This window comes from Wolffia australiana, chromosome 6 (genome assembly GCF_029677425.1).
Source record: "Wolffia australiana isolate 7733 chromosome 6, ASM2967742v1".
NCBI classification, from domain to species: domain Eukaryota; kingdom Viridiplantae; phylum Streptophyta; class Magnoliopsida; order Alismatales; family Araceae; genus Wolffia; species Wolffia australiana.
Genome location: NC_135840.1, coordinates 5,003,903 through 5,021,572, shown reverse-complemented (window position 1 = coordinate 5,021,572; position 17,670 = coordinate 5,003,903). Strand labels below are relative to the sequence as shown.

General features: G+C 39.6%; 1 long non-coding RNA gene across 2 annotated transcripts; it reads left to right on the top strand.

Annotated features, from left to right (window-relative positions):
- Positions 1-10,880: 10,880 nt before the first annotated feature.
- LOC144704678 (uncharacterized) lies at positions 10,881-12,274 on the top strand. Of its 2 annotated transcripts, none has more exons than XR_013581885.1 (3): positions 10,881-11,021; positions 11,812-11,921; positions 12,041-12,274. It is a non-coding gene; the product is annotated as an uncharacterized LOC144704678 (long non-coding RNA). The 2 variants fall into 2 exon arrangements; XR_013581886.1 differs by having other exon boundaries at positions 12,013-12,274.
- The last annotated feature ends 5,396 nt before the right edge of the window (positions 12,275-17,670 follow it).

The window sequence follows — 17,670 nt, the reverse complement described above, 5'->3', positions numbered from 1 at the left end:
CCTATATTTAATCCTGTCATCTAAATCTCTAACGAGTATAGTATATAAGTGGGTTCTTACTATCTAATCTGGATTAGGACCTAGCTGGCGCACGGGGCCGTGGACCATAGTCTTGGCGAGTTGGCGCACGGGTCTCCTGGTGTTGACTCCTTAACACCCCCCCTCAAGCGCAACGGCGCGGGGAAGACGTTGAGCTTGCTTTTGAGATCGTTGAATCTGGCTGCTGGGAGAGCTTTAGTGAGAATATCAGCTAGCTGCCCTTGGCTTGTAACATACCGGATGATGAGTGACTTGGCGGCAACTTGTTCTCGGATGAAGTGGAAATCGATCTCAATATGCTTCGTCCAGGCATGGAAAATCGGGTTTGCGGCCAAGTAGATGGCTCCAATGTTGTCACGCCATAGAGTTGGAGGCGTTGGTGTGGCTAGTTTTAGCTCTCGAAGTAGAGATTGGATCCATAATAATTCAGCAGCAGCATTTGCTAATGCCTTGTATTCAGCCTCTGTGCTGGATCGAGCAACAATTGGCTGTTTCTTAGAGCTCCAGGAGATCAAATTTTTACCAAGGAACACCAAATAACCTCCTGTCGACCTATGGTCTTCATGGTCACCTGCCCAATCTGCATCATTAAAGATACTAAGAGAAGAATTAGATTTGTTAGTAATGAAAAGGCCATTTAAAATTGTTCCCTTGAGATATCGAAGAAGGTGCTTTAATGATTTCCAATCATTGTCAGTGGGAGTGTGCATTTTTTGACATGCCTTATTCACAGCAAACGAAATGTCCGGTCTTGTCAGCGTAAGATATTGAAGTGATCCCACCAGCTTTCTATAGAGAGTAGGATCAGCAAATTGGTTAGACTGAGAGGAGGATTTTGATAGACTAGACGGAGTAGAGGCAGGTTTACAGTTTTCCATATTTGCAAATTGAAGAATTTGTAGGAGATATTTGGATTGTGACAACAGAAAACCATCATCGATTTCTATTAACTCAATGCCTAAAAAATAATGAGCTGGTCCTAAATTTTTGATAGCAAAAGTTGTTTGCAGTTGTTGAACTAGATTTCAAATTTCGGAAGAACAAGGTGATATAACAAGGATATCATCAACATAGATTAAAACAAAGATTGGCGGTGTTTCCTTTCTGGTTCTTGTTGCAGGAAGCAGAAGCAAAAAAAACTTATTGTAAGTCATCCTATACCATGTTTTACTTCTTTACATTTTTCTGATTTCAAGAGAAATAGAAAATAGGATGCCACGAGTTAAACATCCCTCCTCGAAGATTCTCTACGTTCCAAACTGAAATGACTGTTCGTTCAAGAAAACAAAACCGGCAGTGTCAAACAAGGACAAAAAAATAGAAAATGGGCATAACTTAAGTATACAAATATGTATTTTTTTCTCCTTTATAATGCCCCAATCCAATATTTATTCTGTGGTTTGAAGCATGCACCATTGCACTTGTGGAGACCCATGCTACTTTCTATACTGTGATGGGCAGTAAGGGAATTCAACAGAACCCCTAGGGTCTCAAGGCCATGCAACTGCTCTAGGAGGGATATTTTTACCTTAAAAACTATAGCATCAATTTTCTATTATCTTTTCATTTTTCTATCATATTCATTTAAACATCTAGACCTCTAACATAATTTTTGTATGAAATATGAATCTGGCATGTTAAACTCAATATCTGTCTCACACAGTAGTCCTCATCGCCGCGTATCTCACTATAGCATCAATTTTCTCCACTTAAGATTTCTCTTATGTTTTCATTTGTCTATCCTAATTATTTCAATACCTAGACCTCTAACATAAAATTTGGTATGAACTATGAATTCTGGTCTATTTAACTCGCCATGCATCTCACACAAGACTCCTCATGGCCATGTAACTCACTATCACAACAATTTTCTCCCGTTAAGGTTTCTCCTATGCTTTCATTTCTCTATCATAATTGTTTCAATACCTAAATCTCCAACATAAAAGTTTTGTATGAATTAAGAATCTTGGTCTATTTGACATGCCATGCATCTCACTATTGAATCAATTTTCTCTTGTTAAGTTTTCTCCTATGCTTTCATTTCTCTATCATAATTATTTCAATACCTAAATCTCCAACATAAAAGTTTTGTATGAATTAAGAATTTTGGCCTCACTTGGCTACAACTGGACAGGATAAGCAGACCCACTGAGCAAGCCATACTATGCTGCAGAACCGACAGGCGAGGAGCAGCGAGTCCCCCCCCCCCCCCCCCCCTCCAAGCACTTTGCCTTTGCCTAGGATGGCCCTTCATGTCTCCTTGCCGCATGATGAATAAAGAAACATTAAAATAGGACAATGGGTTGGCCCTACCAAATTATCTATTAAAAATTAGTGAGTTCAGCATGAGTTGATGATAAGTCTCTACCACGAGTATATCAAACCAAGAAGAGGAGAATGGGGAATTCCCATCTCGCCACATGTGTGGGATGAGTCTACACGTGGGGACAATTTGAATAAAATCGCGGGAAAAATGCTGGGAGCGGAAGACTATAAATAAAAGGGAAAGGGAGCCAAAAGCACCAAGAAGTTGTCAACAGTCTTTGACAAGCCGTCAGGAGATCCTCCTTGCGCGGTGCTGCCGATCCGGACAGCATGTCTCCCGATCCAAGGAGCCTTCTAATTCCATTACTTCGTGTGTACTTCTGGTTTTCATGAATTTCTTCAAACTCTCCACGATTGTTATACAAGGTGATTTCCGAGATCAAACGCAAGAATCGCATTTGGTCTATTCAGATCTCCGGCTATCTTTCTGAGATCAGGTGCATGAGTGTCAGTCATCACACTTATTCTATTATCCATTCTGACATCAATGTATAGATCCGACGGTATTCGTAAGGATCTTAACATTTGACTTAATCATTCATTTTTAATTGGACTATATACTTCTTACATTTAATTATGTTTCCGTAACGTATGAAATTGATATGGATTTTCAAAGTCAATGCTTTGAAAATGACCTGATTTATGACGACCTGTCAAGGTCAATGAATTGACCAGGCAAATGATATCAAACTTGGATGAATGAGGTATGGATGGAAAGCTAGGGAGTAGAGGATTTCAAATATACAAAAGTCATGAAATTTTTGTTTTTGAGTATCGAGATATGGCTCTTGAAAGTTAGCGCCCAAAAACGGTGACTCGCATGTAGATGCGTTGGTCAAACAGATTTGCAAGGGGTCAAATGTCTAAAGAATTTCATCAAGGATAAAGTTGGAGAGAATACAAGTCTTCTAACCTGACCACTTGCTTTGTTGTATTTTAAAATGATTAATCAGTCAATAATATTTAATATCCTTTTAGTTTAATCAGTAATACTTAATATTGAGCTTGAATCTGAAATAAGGACTAGATAGGATGAAAAGGGTTTGTCACCTCAGATAGCAGAGATTGGGAATTTTTATTGTCTTTCTAAATAATATCTTCATAAAAATAACCTCAGTTTCGTATCTATTGTCAAAACGAACATCTTTACTGGACTCTTGTCCACATCGAGTACCAACCTGAATTCGAGCTACACCTAAAATATCAGAGAATGCATGGGGATAGAGGTTGATGACAACAACTCCTCCTGAAAAACAAGGCGAACTCGTTCAAAAATTTCGGCCAGGTTTCTTGAAATTGGCTCAGATGAGAACTGATGTGTACATTGTGAAGTGCAAAAGCCCACACATGAGGTCTCCATCGAGCAAAATAAGGATTATAACACAAATGTGTTATGGAGGTATTTGGAGAAAGCCCACCACAAAGTCTGAGATGAAATCAGATGTGTTTCAACCAAACATGTGACATTGTTTCAATATGACTTACAGTTCAACAAGCTATACTTCCGTTGTGTCACCTTCTAGCAAAGAAAGGAGGAATTTGTTAGATTTATATGAGATAATTATCTACCATTGGGACTCGTCGAGAAAATTCATTCCGGCAATTGTGGTTCTACTGGAGACAAGTGGTGGGAGACATCCCTGGGCCAGCCGTTGTGTCAGCAATAGTGGGAAGGTCTATCTCCCATTGTATGCTTATTATCCTTATTCTTATGTTGTATCTACCAACACTATCACTCCATCATTGCATTTTTCTCTACCTCACTTTTTGTATGCTTATCTTCCCACTTAATATCACACTTTTCATTTCTCTTCATTTTCCTCTCAGATTGTTACCATTTATCTTTATTTCTTATCCTTTGATGACTTACGTGGTATCAATCTCAATTCTCATCTCTATCCGTAATTTCTCATTACCTTCCAAATCTCCCTCTTTATATCTACGCCTTTGCTCTCTCTGAACACTACGTCAAAATATTAGTCCCAATGTGGTCCAACACAACCAATGCTCCCAGTATGAGCTTCGCCTTGCATTTAAAATATATTCCTTCCTCTGCCTACCTTTTTCAATACATGTTTTTACCCTATCGCTCTTTCTTCATCCTTGTTTAGCATTATGCTGTGTCAGGACGGAGATATTCATCATTCTAGAGAAAAGTCAATGCAAAAAAAAATCAGAACAAAAATTATTACATTCAATAAAATAAACTAAAATTCCCTTTCATCATAAATAGTCTCTTGTCACAAGATGGGGAAAGTTAACTTTCCTTGGAAGAACTCAATGTATGAAAAAATAATTTTATTTATGTTCGATAAGATAGTTTTATTTACCAAAATAATTCTCAAATATGAAGTGGAATTTTAATCCACTTTTAATCCTCCACCATCCAATGCTACCGACAGGATGGTTTTTTCATATTACATCATACAGACCATCTTGTCCGTTGTCTGATTAACCATGAATTAGGATTAAATAAGCCATTTAAGGCCTCTGATTTGTACATCAATATTTATAATATCCTCTCGAGCATAGAGCGAGTAAGGGTCGAATCCATAGGGAAGAAGTATTGAACAAGTGAATTATATAATTAGTTTCTATTTTTTGGACTTTTATGTTTATTTTCAGAATTAAATTTAATTTAATGAAACCAAAATAGTCATAGGAAGGTCAGAAAATATGAATCTTATTTATCCTAATTTATTCAGATTTTATAGAATAGTTTTGAAAATTTTAATATCAAGTTATAGTAGAAATTTACTCAATAATTATAATTTAAAATACCTTGGACGAAACTTTGGGAGAGCCGTGTGACGGTAGATGAAGATGGACATGAGTGGAGTGGCATAGATGAAAGATATACCATGATGGCGGCTATGCATTCTCGAGAGACTAAGGGGGCAAATGATAAAAAATTTACCGTCTTTGGTGCGATGGAAATGAAGGAGGTACACACAAACTAACAAGCGGCAGATTTGAAGGTGGAGAGCGTGAGAATGGAACCTTGACTACCGATGATGACAGCCTAGGAAAAATGATGAAAATGTGAGTTAGAGAAAGATGAATATCATACTAACCTCATCATCACATCCTAACAGGCCGGGTGATGCTTTTTTTCATGTGTCTTGATTTGAACCTCCCTCCAATCCTTTTGCTTTGCGAATACAAAAGCGGACTCAACTGATATTTTGAATGATCTAATCACTATGGTAATCATAACTAGGTAAAAAATCCAAGGGTGACTTTTGTTACAATAATAAAGGGCTCTATTATAGAACAAAGATGGTAGCTAAATTGCACATGAAATGCAGAAATACCCTTAAAATTTCATCCCAAAACTCCTTCAAGATCATTAAATATCATCGTTTCAATTTGAAGAAATCTGAGCCATCCCATTTGTCTCTCCTCTGAATTGTATGGTGGATTGCTAGGATGGCATGAACTTATATGAGTGGAAAGACAAAATTAATTCATGATCAATATTTAAATAAATTCAGAATTGTGTTTTATGACTTATAAAATTATATTATTTATGAATTTAAATTCATACAATTCCATAAAATACTAGAAAAATCAGAAGTTCATTTTTAAAATATAATAAAATACTTACAATATTTAATTAAATACAAATAAATAATTTCTGACTTTTAAAATTATTATATTGATGAAATTAATGTTAGAAAACTATGTTAAAATACTATAAAATTAAGAAAATTGGAAATTCATTAAAAATGTGATTATTTATTTTAATCTTCAATAATATGTATTTATGATCATTTCAATGAAAATAAGCACATAAATTTCATGAAATCATTTCTAAAATAGGATGATATTTATGATTATAAAGGTCTGATCACTGGGATTGGACGATTTCTTCATCTACAGGTGAAAAAATTGTCACATCCACATTTGTGCACTAAAGTAGTAGCGAGTAGTGTTCTAGCTATATCTGATATCAGAGTGTCAGATCCTTGGATGGATACCAGATTTGGATATTGGATTGTTTGTAAGCAAAATTTGATCCACGTAAAAATTTAACAAGAAATGGTGTATATATTATTTTGTTTGAAGAACACTCCCAGAGCTAGCAAGTAGATGTACTATTGGGTAGTGTATAAGATAATCAGGTCATTGCATATTGCTTGCCCATGGTATATGGGCGACATAGTTAATTAAATCAAGCGTATTCGTACTTTTGTCATTTCACACGACACTATGAAAAAAATTTTAAAATATTGAAAAAGTGATATCAAAAATCAATATTCAACATTTTCATCCCATCCCCACATGAAGACATATGCCTATGTCAAGACAAGTATCGATCCTTGATATCGATATTGTAGCAATTAATATAAGACAACGTCATGTGTTAGCTAGGTATTGGCCTAGGCAGATATCATATTGCCCCATTCTAATATTCATCAGTTTTGAGATGGAGACATCAAATATTTGATATGACACTACTGATGTCTGATATAGGAGCTTGATATCTAGATATCATAAGGGGCATGCAGCATTTTTTTATTTCTGTCTCCAAAATCAGCCTTGTCCCAAGATTGACATCCATCGTCAGTGCCTGGGAGGGGTGAACACTACTATCGACCATCCAAATCTGTCCGCAAAAAGAGAGTCGATGGCATTGGTGTTCACATGATAAGAGCCGAACCCTCCAGTAATATACTCATTACTAGTGTTGGCCCCTCTAAAGTCCCATGTTGGAACTATTTAGAACTTTCCTGACATTTCTTAAATACATTCTTATTGTATTTCAATCTTAGTTATTTGTGATGGATATTATGTGACCATCAAGCCAATCACAGGAACATGTTTCATTTACGTTCTTTGAAATTTTATTTATTGTTATTCTCGTGTGGTATTCATAATAAAGTCTATTAGTATGTGCTAAAACTTAATGAATTATTTTAATATAAAAATCATTATTATTTTAAATATTTGTCTTTGATGGATAATCAAGATAGACATTGAATTATTTGGATATAACAGGACTATCTAATCCTACTTATACAATAGGTATGTCTGATCCTATAGCCGTTAGTGTGGCGACACTAAGGACAAATAGTAGGTGCTATTTAGATAAAGAGTTTGTTGAATTTATCCGTATGAATTCCTAAATGATATTATACCAAAATGTCAATTAGGTTGACTCATATCACACTTGTATAAGTGATCCATTGACTTGAGACACCAATGACATCTTGTGGATGGACGACTATGTTTTGACTATGGATTATGAGTCTCTAATCATAGGATTCAAATAAGTCTTACCTTGGTTGTAGTAAGAAGTATATGGAGGTGATTGTATGAGATTAACTCAAGGAAGAGGATATATTTGAATCACTGACTAGGGTAGTGAGGATATTAGAGGAAACATTTTTCTAATGACCCCAATTACGCATCAGTACTAACTTATTATATTAGGGTTTGACGATTAACCATACTGTAAGTTATTAAATAGTCTTGAGTAGATGAAATATTATAATTATATGACAACTCATTATGGTAAAGTTTCCACAAAATAGTACATAAGGTGTAGCTTGGCACCCCATGGGCTGAAAACTTAACCTATCGATTGGGTTTTATCCATTAGTTAAAATCTATATGATAAAATGTTAATTAATAGGGTTAGTCAATAAATATTATTTGACCTTACAAGTTATTAACTAGAATGATATGTGGGCCTAGAGGATCACATTCATATGATTAAAAAGACATTGGAAGATATACTTTAGAAGGGTTTATATGAAAAATGCTTAATAAGTATAAATAAGGGGACCCCATTTAGGTGCTCATGCTAGCTATTTCTCCATTTAATTCACAAGCCCCTCTTGATGGTGAGAATATCTAGAATATCTTTATGAAGAAGTGGTGAAGAAGGGCAGAAGATCCAACAGCGCACTATTACCGTGGATGCTTCTACATGTCATGTGATTCAAAGGCTTTAACAAGTTCTCCAAAGAAGCAAATCAAGGGTGAAAAAACTTCCTCACAAGGAATCAAAGTTCAATTTTTTTTAGAATCTATTAAGAACTCATTCCATCTTCTGCTTCTTTAAGAATGTTTTCAAGTTTTTAATCCATGGCCCAAGAACCCAACAAAAACGCATACATGCATGGTAAACGATATTTGATACCTGTTTAGGACATCTAACATGATTTTAAAAATATTTTATCGATATTACGATAAGAGAAAATTGTGCATCGTAAGTATTATAATTTAATAAATTTAATAATTATGTAAGGACCTAGAAATATTATGCAAGAAATATTTTAATATTTTTATTCTTCTAAGTTTATAATTAAGATTATAAATATTTACCTTTCTCATTTCTGAAAGTGACATTCTGACTTTTGATTCTGGCACATATGAGCTTGGCTCATGACGAAGGCAAAGTAGGGTGTTATTTTTATGTTATAGTCAATTTTGTTTGCCTTGATCAAATAAATATGCCATTATGTGAACTCACTTATGTCTAGTGATGGGTGAGGTTGTCTCTACATGCACTAGCCTTTAGAGATAGATATAATGCGTGACTTAGAGATAACAATAATAAGGTGATAATACAAATAATAAAAGTAAGGAATTATATAATAGAATATGAGAAGGGATAAAGTAATAATACAGAAGATAAAGAGAAGTGATAAGATGCTATTATGTTATCATTCTATAGAGATAAGAGATAATGAATAAGTGGGATAGTGAAATGTATTTATAGTATTATTATAAACAGAGATACTATGATAGGTAGTAGAAATCTTATTTTTTAGATTTTAATTAAGATAAAGAATAATAAACTAGAGAGGGATTTGTATATATGATATTCAGTATTATATATCCTCAGTATAATTACTTATTATTAATTGATAGTTAGGTTATATGTGATATAGGGGAGATAGACTCATTAATTAAAGTATGATTAAGATGTTAGGAGATGGTGAATAAGTATGATGGCTGTTAACAGAGAGGAAAGCGAATAAGAATAAGATAGATAGGAAGAAGAGATTAGTTAACAGCCAGGGCTAGAGAAGGACAATGTACATCCTTTCTTCCCACATCACCTGCATCTTCATCAGTGAGTGCCAACCAATCATAGCTTACAAAAAAAGGAACACTATTATAATATAACATCTTTTAACGTCTCCATCTAATCTATACTACTATAAAGCAAATACATGTGCGCTTCTGGCCTCTGATTGGCTGAGAGAGAAGAGTGAGAGTGAGAGAGAAGAGAGAGAGTGAGAGAGAGAGAGAGAAACGATTGACAATGTTTTCATCTTCGACAGTTTTTTTGGGAGGATAGGTTGTGCACAAAAGAGGGGCGCCGCCACCCCCTTCCCTGCTGCCGCACCCCCCACTCCAACGGCCGCCGTGCCCCCCCCCCCCCTGCTGCCCACGCCCCCCCCACACCCCCCCCCCCCCCTCGGCCGCCCGCTCCCCCTCCCCACTGCCGCTCCGCTGCTGCCCCGTCCTCCTCCCCCACTCACCCGCGTCCCCTCCCCACCGCCGCCTCGCCCTCCTCCCCCGATTGTTCGCGTCCATGTCATGTTCGGGGGAGTCGAGATGGTGGCGGCGTCCGAGCTCAAGGGAAAGGCAAAGGAGTCGCAACCCGGCGTCCTCCACAGGAGCTATTCGGAGACTGCAAGTTGGGCTTTTTCCTCTCCTCTCCAGCACGATTTCCGGAGACCCGCCGTGGAGCAGAGGCACTACCACTCGGGCCCGCTTGGAGCTTTATGGCAGAAACTGGGTCTCGCCGCCCCAGGGAGGGAAGGTTTTTGGCCAAGCCGATGGCAACATGGGCGACGTGGGCCGTCTCTTGCGATCCAATCTGGGGATGCATGCGTGCCGAAGAGGCCAAGGGAAGACGGAACAAGTGGTCGGCTGGCTCCACGGATGGCCTGGCATGCGAGGAAGCCGCAGTCGCCACCGTGCGGGTGCTGCTTGGCGAAGGCGACCTTCTCTTTGATGGGTAGGTCTACAATCCCTCATTTAACTATCGTTGGATGTTGTTTACGAGGATTTCTCTGTGATTTTTGTAATCGGCACATTTTAGTTGCTCTGCTGCTCTTAGGGTTCTTTATCTTCGAACGGGTAGTGCTTATGTTCTCAATTTGATTGGGGTTTCTGCTTGCTTCTTCCACATTTTGGGTTATTTTTTATGAGTGTGCATTTTTTGCCTGCTTTTTTGCAATGAACTGCCTCCTAATCGGGAATCTATGTCTGGCCATGATTATGACGATTTTGTCTCTCTTGGCAGGTGGAATTGATGTGTCGCGAGTGGTGATCTTTTGAGTTCACCGATAGACTCTAAGATCCAGGAAATCAACTAGAGAAATCGTTCACTCAGCTCTGGAATTTGCATTATCTGAATTTATTTATTCGGTGAACAGTTAGGATATCAACCAACTATTGAACTTTTTGTTCGTTCTGATAGTTTAACTGTGTAAAATGTGTTAATTTAATGGGTTATTGAATTCTTGACTGTCAAGTTGTTACTCTGAGATCTTTTACCCAGTTGATGCAGCTTTTGGTCGATATGAGAAAAAGAGAATGGGGTCGGGAGGCTGGGTGACTGCTTCGATTTCCTCCAGCAATATGAGATAAAGCGTAGCCGATTTTCCTCTAGCAATTGCTTCAAGGAAAAGGTAATTTCTTTTAATCTCAATCTGAGATCCAAAATTTTGATCGAGAAGCCCAAATTTTCGATCGAGAAGCCCCCTTATTTTCTTTTGATTTTTTTTAAAACTTAGATCTCAGTGATAAAGCAAGATGAAGACATCAAAGTTCTCCATCAATCAGAATCTTTTCATCAAACTCGAAATCTTTACATCGATTAAAAGTTATTTGCTCTAAAAATTAGATCTCAGTCTCTCGATCGAGAGCCATCGATCGCAAGCTCTAATTTTTAGTTTTTTTATTTGTTTCATAGCCAATTTTTAGTTGTTTTATTTGTTTCATAAACTGAAATGTTTCACTCATAAACAGAAATTCAAATGTTTGGCTCATAAATTAAAATGTTTAGAAATTCGTATGCTGCAGGGAGTCAAAATTTTCATATTCGATCGAGAAATATAATTTTTTATCTAGAAATGACCGAGAGTAGTAAATTTTGACCGAAATGATTCTACTCAATGGAGAACTTCGACCGAGAAAATTTCATTTTTTCTGGAAATCCCTAAATTGTGAATGAAAAGTTCATATCCATACATTTTGACCGTGAAGTTCAAGTTCAATCTGATAGACAGCCCCAAATTCTGATTGAAGAGTCCACATTCGATTGAGATCCCAACATTTTCATATAAAATTAACTTTTTATCGTAAAGTTCAGATTCTGATTGCGGGGTTCGAATTTTTGTCCTTCTCTATTGCCCTAATTTTTGCCAAACAAAACCACCGGATTTGAACTAAATCAAGTATGTATCCTCAAATCTGCAGACGATACTGCGAAGAAGTGGAAGAAGAAGAAAGCATGGAGAGCGGGGCTATTTCCCCCTTTTCGACGTCACCCTTGCTTACCATCAGGCGGTCTTGCTCTCAATATATCAGTAATTTCTTCCCTTGATCAAATGAACGACACAATCGGCATTTTCAACATCATCAATTGTGGTAATTTGACTGGTTTGAGTTTGATTTCAGCTCTGTTCATCTTTTTTTACAATGCAAGGTGGCATCTGGCAGAAAAGACAACATCGACGAGTGAAACTGAGGTGAAAGGGTTCTACAGAGTTGATGTTGATGTCCCAACAGATGAGTGGGTCAACAATGAGTTAAGAAGTGATGATAGCATATGGCGACATGAGTCAGGAATTGACGACATTTTTCAGCAATGATTTAATACTGGTTTATCCTTTATGTTTATTTTTGAAGTTTTCAAAATCTGGCGATGATTTATTGTTAACATTTATGATTAAAGAATTCTTTAAATCATAGGCAGATTTACTGAAACATTTATGATTAAAAGAATTCGAGATATTGATTTCCTTCTCTCCCAAGATGAGGACAGCCCTGCTTCCTCTGTCTTCTCTCTCTACCCCAAGCAAGCATTGCGAGCGGGCCACACTAGCATTCTTAAAGAAAATTGTCAACCAAGATTATATCACTCTACTAAAGAACAAACTGTCATGACACAATCTTTGGCCAAGTCAACTCTGAAACCTGATTGTTCTTTATTACTGATTTCTTTATGTTTGTGGCCCATTGGGCTGCAGTCATATCTTCTTGTCCTCGTCGGCCTGACTAGGTTGCTACTAAGAAAACACGTAAATTTTAATCTCACGTCTAAGAAATCAAATAACATATTCACTATATAAATTCCACCTTTAATCACATATTAAATTAAATAACTTCCATCGCCACTGGCTCTCTTCCAAAGGCCAATGAGGCCCACTTTGGTCCACCATCCAGTGCCGCCGGGCCCTTGTGTCTTTGTTTATTGTGCTCAGCTTGTGAGTTGTCGCATTAGTAGTTGGCGGCTAGCATGAGCTCCTGCTGCGCTAGGTGGCTGATTGCAGACCGCCCAAAAAACTCTAATATTTTTCTATTTTCTTCCCCCTTTGAGTTTAAATTCAAAAACTCAAATATTGACATGTAAATCATGGAAAATCCACATTAAAAATGTAACTTGAACATAACGGACAAATGTGTTCATGAAATGTGATTTCACATTAAAATTAGAATAATACGAGCATAAGGATCCCAACAAAGTCTTAAAACATTTATGAATGAATGCATCAAATTGGATTGGTCAGCCAACCTTCAACTAGCAATAGATGAGAGTGAGCTCTGCCTCTAATCCTTCAACTAGCAACAGGAGAGGAGACAATGGATAGTGTTAGGGGTGCATGTCAGTATGGTAAGCTCATTGGTACATGCTACAACACATGACATTGTACCATTATATCCTCTAGAATATACCTCTTAGAGTGTCAACTTACTATCTCAAGGTAAACGATGAGAGGATTACAAAGCCTGAGAGGGTTAAAGAGTGTCAAGTTAGAACCAAAATCAATCACAAATATCCTAGTTTCTTTCGAGAGTTCTTGCGTTTGTTAGGAAAAAAACTTACGATGTTGATTGAATACCTTTAACATAGAATCAATAGTCATGCAAAGAAATGATGGAAAACTTAAGATGTTGATTGAATATCTTTCTTCTACCAGTCCTCTTTTATCCATGTCTTCATTTCAGTACATTTGACCAGCTTTATGTTTAGACTTATTCCTCAGAAGTAATGGCATCCAACAACAGCTCAATATAGCACTGCTACATCTGCGCAGCCGGGAATGAAGAATGCCATGTGGACTGTTTATAACGTCAGTTCCTCTCCCCAAATGACATTCAGCTTTTTGAGAATTTATCCACGATTTTGACTGCATCTTTTCAAGCCATGACTTTACTCTTCATGGTGCATTTTAAAACATAATCATTATGGTGGTTGACAACCACACCAAGGCCGTGGGTGCCAGCTTGAACAGTCCACTCTTCCTTCATTGCTCCCTCCTCCAAGAAGTCAAACAGCGCATGAATGACCTTAGACGATTGATATACAGCGGCGAGAACTTTAATCAGTCTCCATTGGGATCACACCAAGAGGTCTATCTTGTTTTGTTTTATATTCGTCTTATTGTGGTTGTTACACTTTATCCTTTGACGTTGAAATATGGTGCAAATGACTGGGATCCCCCATTAGACAGATGTAATGTTGTCAACAAGGGCAACGGGAGATAGATCGTCAAAGAAGCTAAGGGATCACCACTGGATTCTGAAGATTTATCTCCCTTTACCCCGGATCGTTGATGAAGATAAATCTTCAGAATCCAGTGGTGATCCCTTAGCTTCTTTGACGATCTATCTCCCGTTGCCCTTGTTGACAACATTACATCTGTCTAATGGGGGATCCCAGTCATTTGCACCATATTTCAACGTCAAAGGATAAAGTGTAACAACCACAATAAGACGAATATAAAACAAAACAAGATAGACCTCTTGGTGTGATCCCAATGGAGACTGATTAAAGTTCTCGCCGCTGTATATCAATCGTCTAAGGTCATTCATGCGCTGTTTGACTTCTTGGAGGAGGGAGCAATGAAGGAAGAGTGGACTGTCTGCTGGCACCCACGGCCTTGGTGTGGTTGTCAACCACCATAATGATTATGTTTTAAAATGCACCATGAAGAGTAAAGTCATGGCTTGAAAAGATGCAGTCAAAATCGTGGATAAATTCTCAAAAAGCTGAATGTCATTTGGGGAGAGGAACTGACGTTATAAACAGTCCACATGGCATTCTTCATTCCCGGCTGCGCAGATGTAGCAGTGCTATATTGAGCTGTTGTTGGATGCCATTACTTCTGAGGAATAAGTCTAAACATAAAGCTGGTCAAATGTACTGAAATGAAGCCATAGAAACGAAAGAAGAAAATTGATGAAATGGAATCAAGAACAGGTCAAAGGACCATCGCAGAAAGAGAAGATTAGCACAACAATCGACATTAAAGAGGATGATGATAATCAACAAAGAGCACAAATGTTGTGGACAGAGATGATGATCACGATTGTTGTCAACATGGACAATAATGAAAATGACCATCATTGATGGAGAGGGAGAGGGAGAAGGAGAGGCAAGGAGGGAGAGACGGAGAAAAGTGACATAAAGGAGAGGGAGAGAGGAGGAATGTAGAAAGAGAGAGGGAGAGGGAGAGGGAGAGGAAGAGGAAGAGAGACAAAGAAAGATAGGCAGGGAAAGAGGGAAGGGGAGAGAGAAAGAGAGAGAGATAGTGAGAGGGAGAGGGAGGGAATGAGAGGGAGAGAGGGAGACAGAGAGAGAGAGAGATATAGAGGGAGAGGAAGGGAGGGAATGAGAGGGAGAGAGGGAGACAGAGAGAGAGATATATAGAGGGAGAGGAAGGGAGGGAATGAGAGGGGAGAGAGAGAGGGAGAGGAAGGGATGGAATGAGATGGAGACAAAGAGAGAGATAGTGAGAGGGAGAGGAAGGGAGGGAATGAGAGGGAGAAATAGTGAGAGGGAGAGGAAGGGATGGAATGAGATGGAGACAGAGAGAGAGAGATAGTGAGAGGGAGAGGAAGGGAGTGAATGAGAGAGGGAGAGAGAGAGAGGGAAAGAGAGAGAGAGAGAGAGAGAGAGATAGTGAGAGATAGTGAGAGGGAGAGGAAGGGATGGAATGAGATGGAGACAGAGAGAGAGAGAGGGCGAGGAAGGGAGGGAATGAGAGGGAGACAGAGATAGTGAGAGGGAGAGGAAGGGAGGGAATGAGAGAGAGACAGAGAGATAGTGAGAGGGAGAGGAAGGGAGGGAATGAGAGGGGAGAGAGACAGAAAGAAATAGTGAGAGGGAGAGGGAGGGAATGAGAGGGGGAGAGAGAGAGGAAGGGAGGGACTGAGAGGGAGACAGAGAGAGACAGAGAGAGGGAGAGGGAGAGGAAGGGAGGGAATGAGAGGGAGACAGAGAGAGACAGAGATAGTGAGAGGGAGAGGAAGGGAGGGAATGAGAGGGAGACAGAGAGATAGTGAGAGGGAGAGGAATGGAGGGAATGAGAGAGAGAGACAGAGAGATAGTGAGAGGGAGAGAGAGAGAGAGGAAGACAGAGAGAGAGAGAGAGTGGGAAAGGGAGAGGGAGAGGGAGAGAGAGAGGGAGAGAGAGAGAGAGTGGAAAAGGGAGAGGGAGAGAGAGAGAGGGAGAAGGGAGGGAGAGGGAGAGAGAGAACGAAAGTGAGGGGGAGGAAGGGAGAGAGAGGATGAGAGAGAGAGAGAGAGCAAGACAGAGAAGGGGGGGGGGGGGGAGGGTGAGGAGAGAAAAGGAGAGAGAGAGAGAGAGAGAGAGAGAGGAAGGGAGAGGGAGTCAGAGGGAGAGAGAACAAAAGGGAGGGGGATGAAGGGAGAGGGAGAGAGCGCAAGACAAAGAAAGGGAGGGGCAGGAAGGGAGAGAGAGAGAGAGCGAGACAGAGAAAGGGAGGGGGAGGAAGGGAGAGGGAGAGAGAGGGAGAGAAGAGAGAGCAAGACAAAGAAAGGGAGGGGGTAGGGAGATGGAGAGAGACGGCAAGAGAGAGGGAGAGAAAGGAGGGAGAGGGAGCGAGAGGGCGAGAGAGAGAGAGAGAGAGAGAGAGAAAGGGAGGGGAATGGAGGGAGAGGGAGAGAGAGGACGAGAGAGAGAGAGAGAGCAAGATAGAGAAAAGGAGGGGGAGGGAGGGAGACGGCGAGAGATGCGAGAGAGAGAGAGAGGGAGCGAGAAGGAGAGAAAGGGCAATCGAGAGAAAAAGGGAGGGGGAGGGAGGGAGAAGGAGAGAGAGAGAGACAGAGAAAGGGAGGAACAGGGAGAGAGATGGAGAGAGAGGGAGAGGGAGAGGGGGAGGGAGGGAAAGGGAGAGAGAGAGGAAAAGGGAGAGGAAGAGAGAGAGAGATGGAGAGGGAGAGGGAGAAGGAGAAGCAGAGGGAGAGGAAGAAAAGAAGAGCGAGGGAGAGACACAGAGAAAGGACAGAGAGGAAGGGAATCAAGGCGGGAAACCGAGATAGAGAGGGAGAGAGTGAGAGAGAGAGAGGGGAGAGAGTGAGAGCGAGAGAGAGAGAGAAGGAGATAGTGGGAGAGAGAGGGAGAGGGAGAAGTTAAGGAACAGAGAGAGGGAAAGAGAGAGAGAGCGAGAGGGGGAGAGGGAGAGTGGGGGAGGGCGGGGAGAGGGAGGGGCAGAGAGACAGCAAGAGTGGGAGAGGGAAGACGAGAGGAAGAGGGAGAGAGGGAGGGAGAGGAAGAGGAAGAGGAAGAGGGATTAGGAGAGGGAGGGGAGAGGGAGAGGCACGATAGATGCGGACTAATCCCAGAATTTTGCCGGTGATAAATGTGAACAGATGATAATAGGAACGAAATCAAATGCGTTGGAAACGTGACGGTACGGACTACCAGTCAGTTCCGTCCTGTCCTTCAAAAATCATGACTCGTCCAACAAACTTTGGCGCAGTCAATATTTTCGAAGAAATTGAGGCTAAAGACAATATTAAAGACAAACCTTCCCGTTTGCCCACGAAACCAAATAGATGATATAAAGTAAAAACTTACAAGAACATACAAGCTGGAATTGATATTGAGAGAAATCTACAACTCGACCGGAAAGTGTCACCACAAGAATGAAATAGCAAATTTTTTCAAGAAAAAGAATGAAATAGTAAATTGTAAATCAAGAATGCAATTCCAGGATTTCTTCAAGGAAAATAAAGAGTACAATCCCAGGATGGATCATGGCGTTTCAAAATTTAGCAATGGCACGAGAAGATATTAATAATAAAAA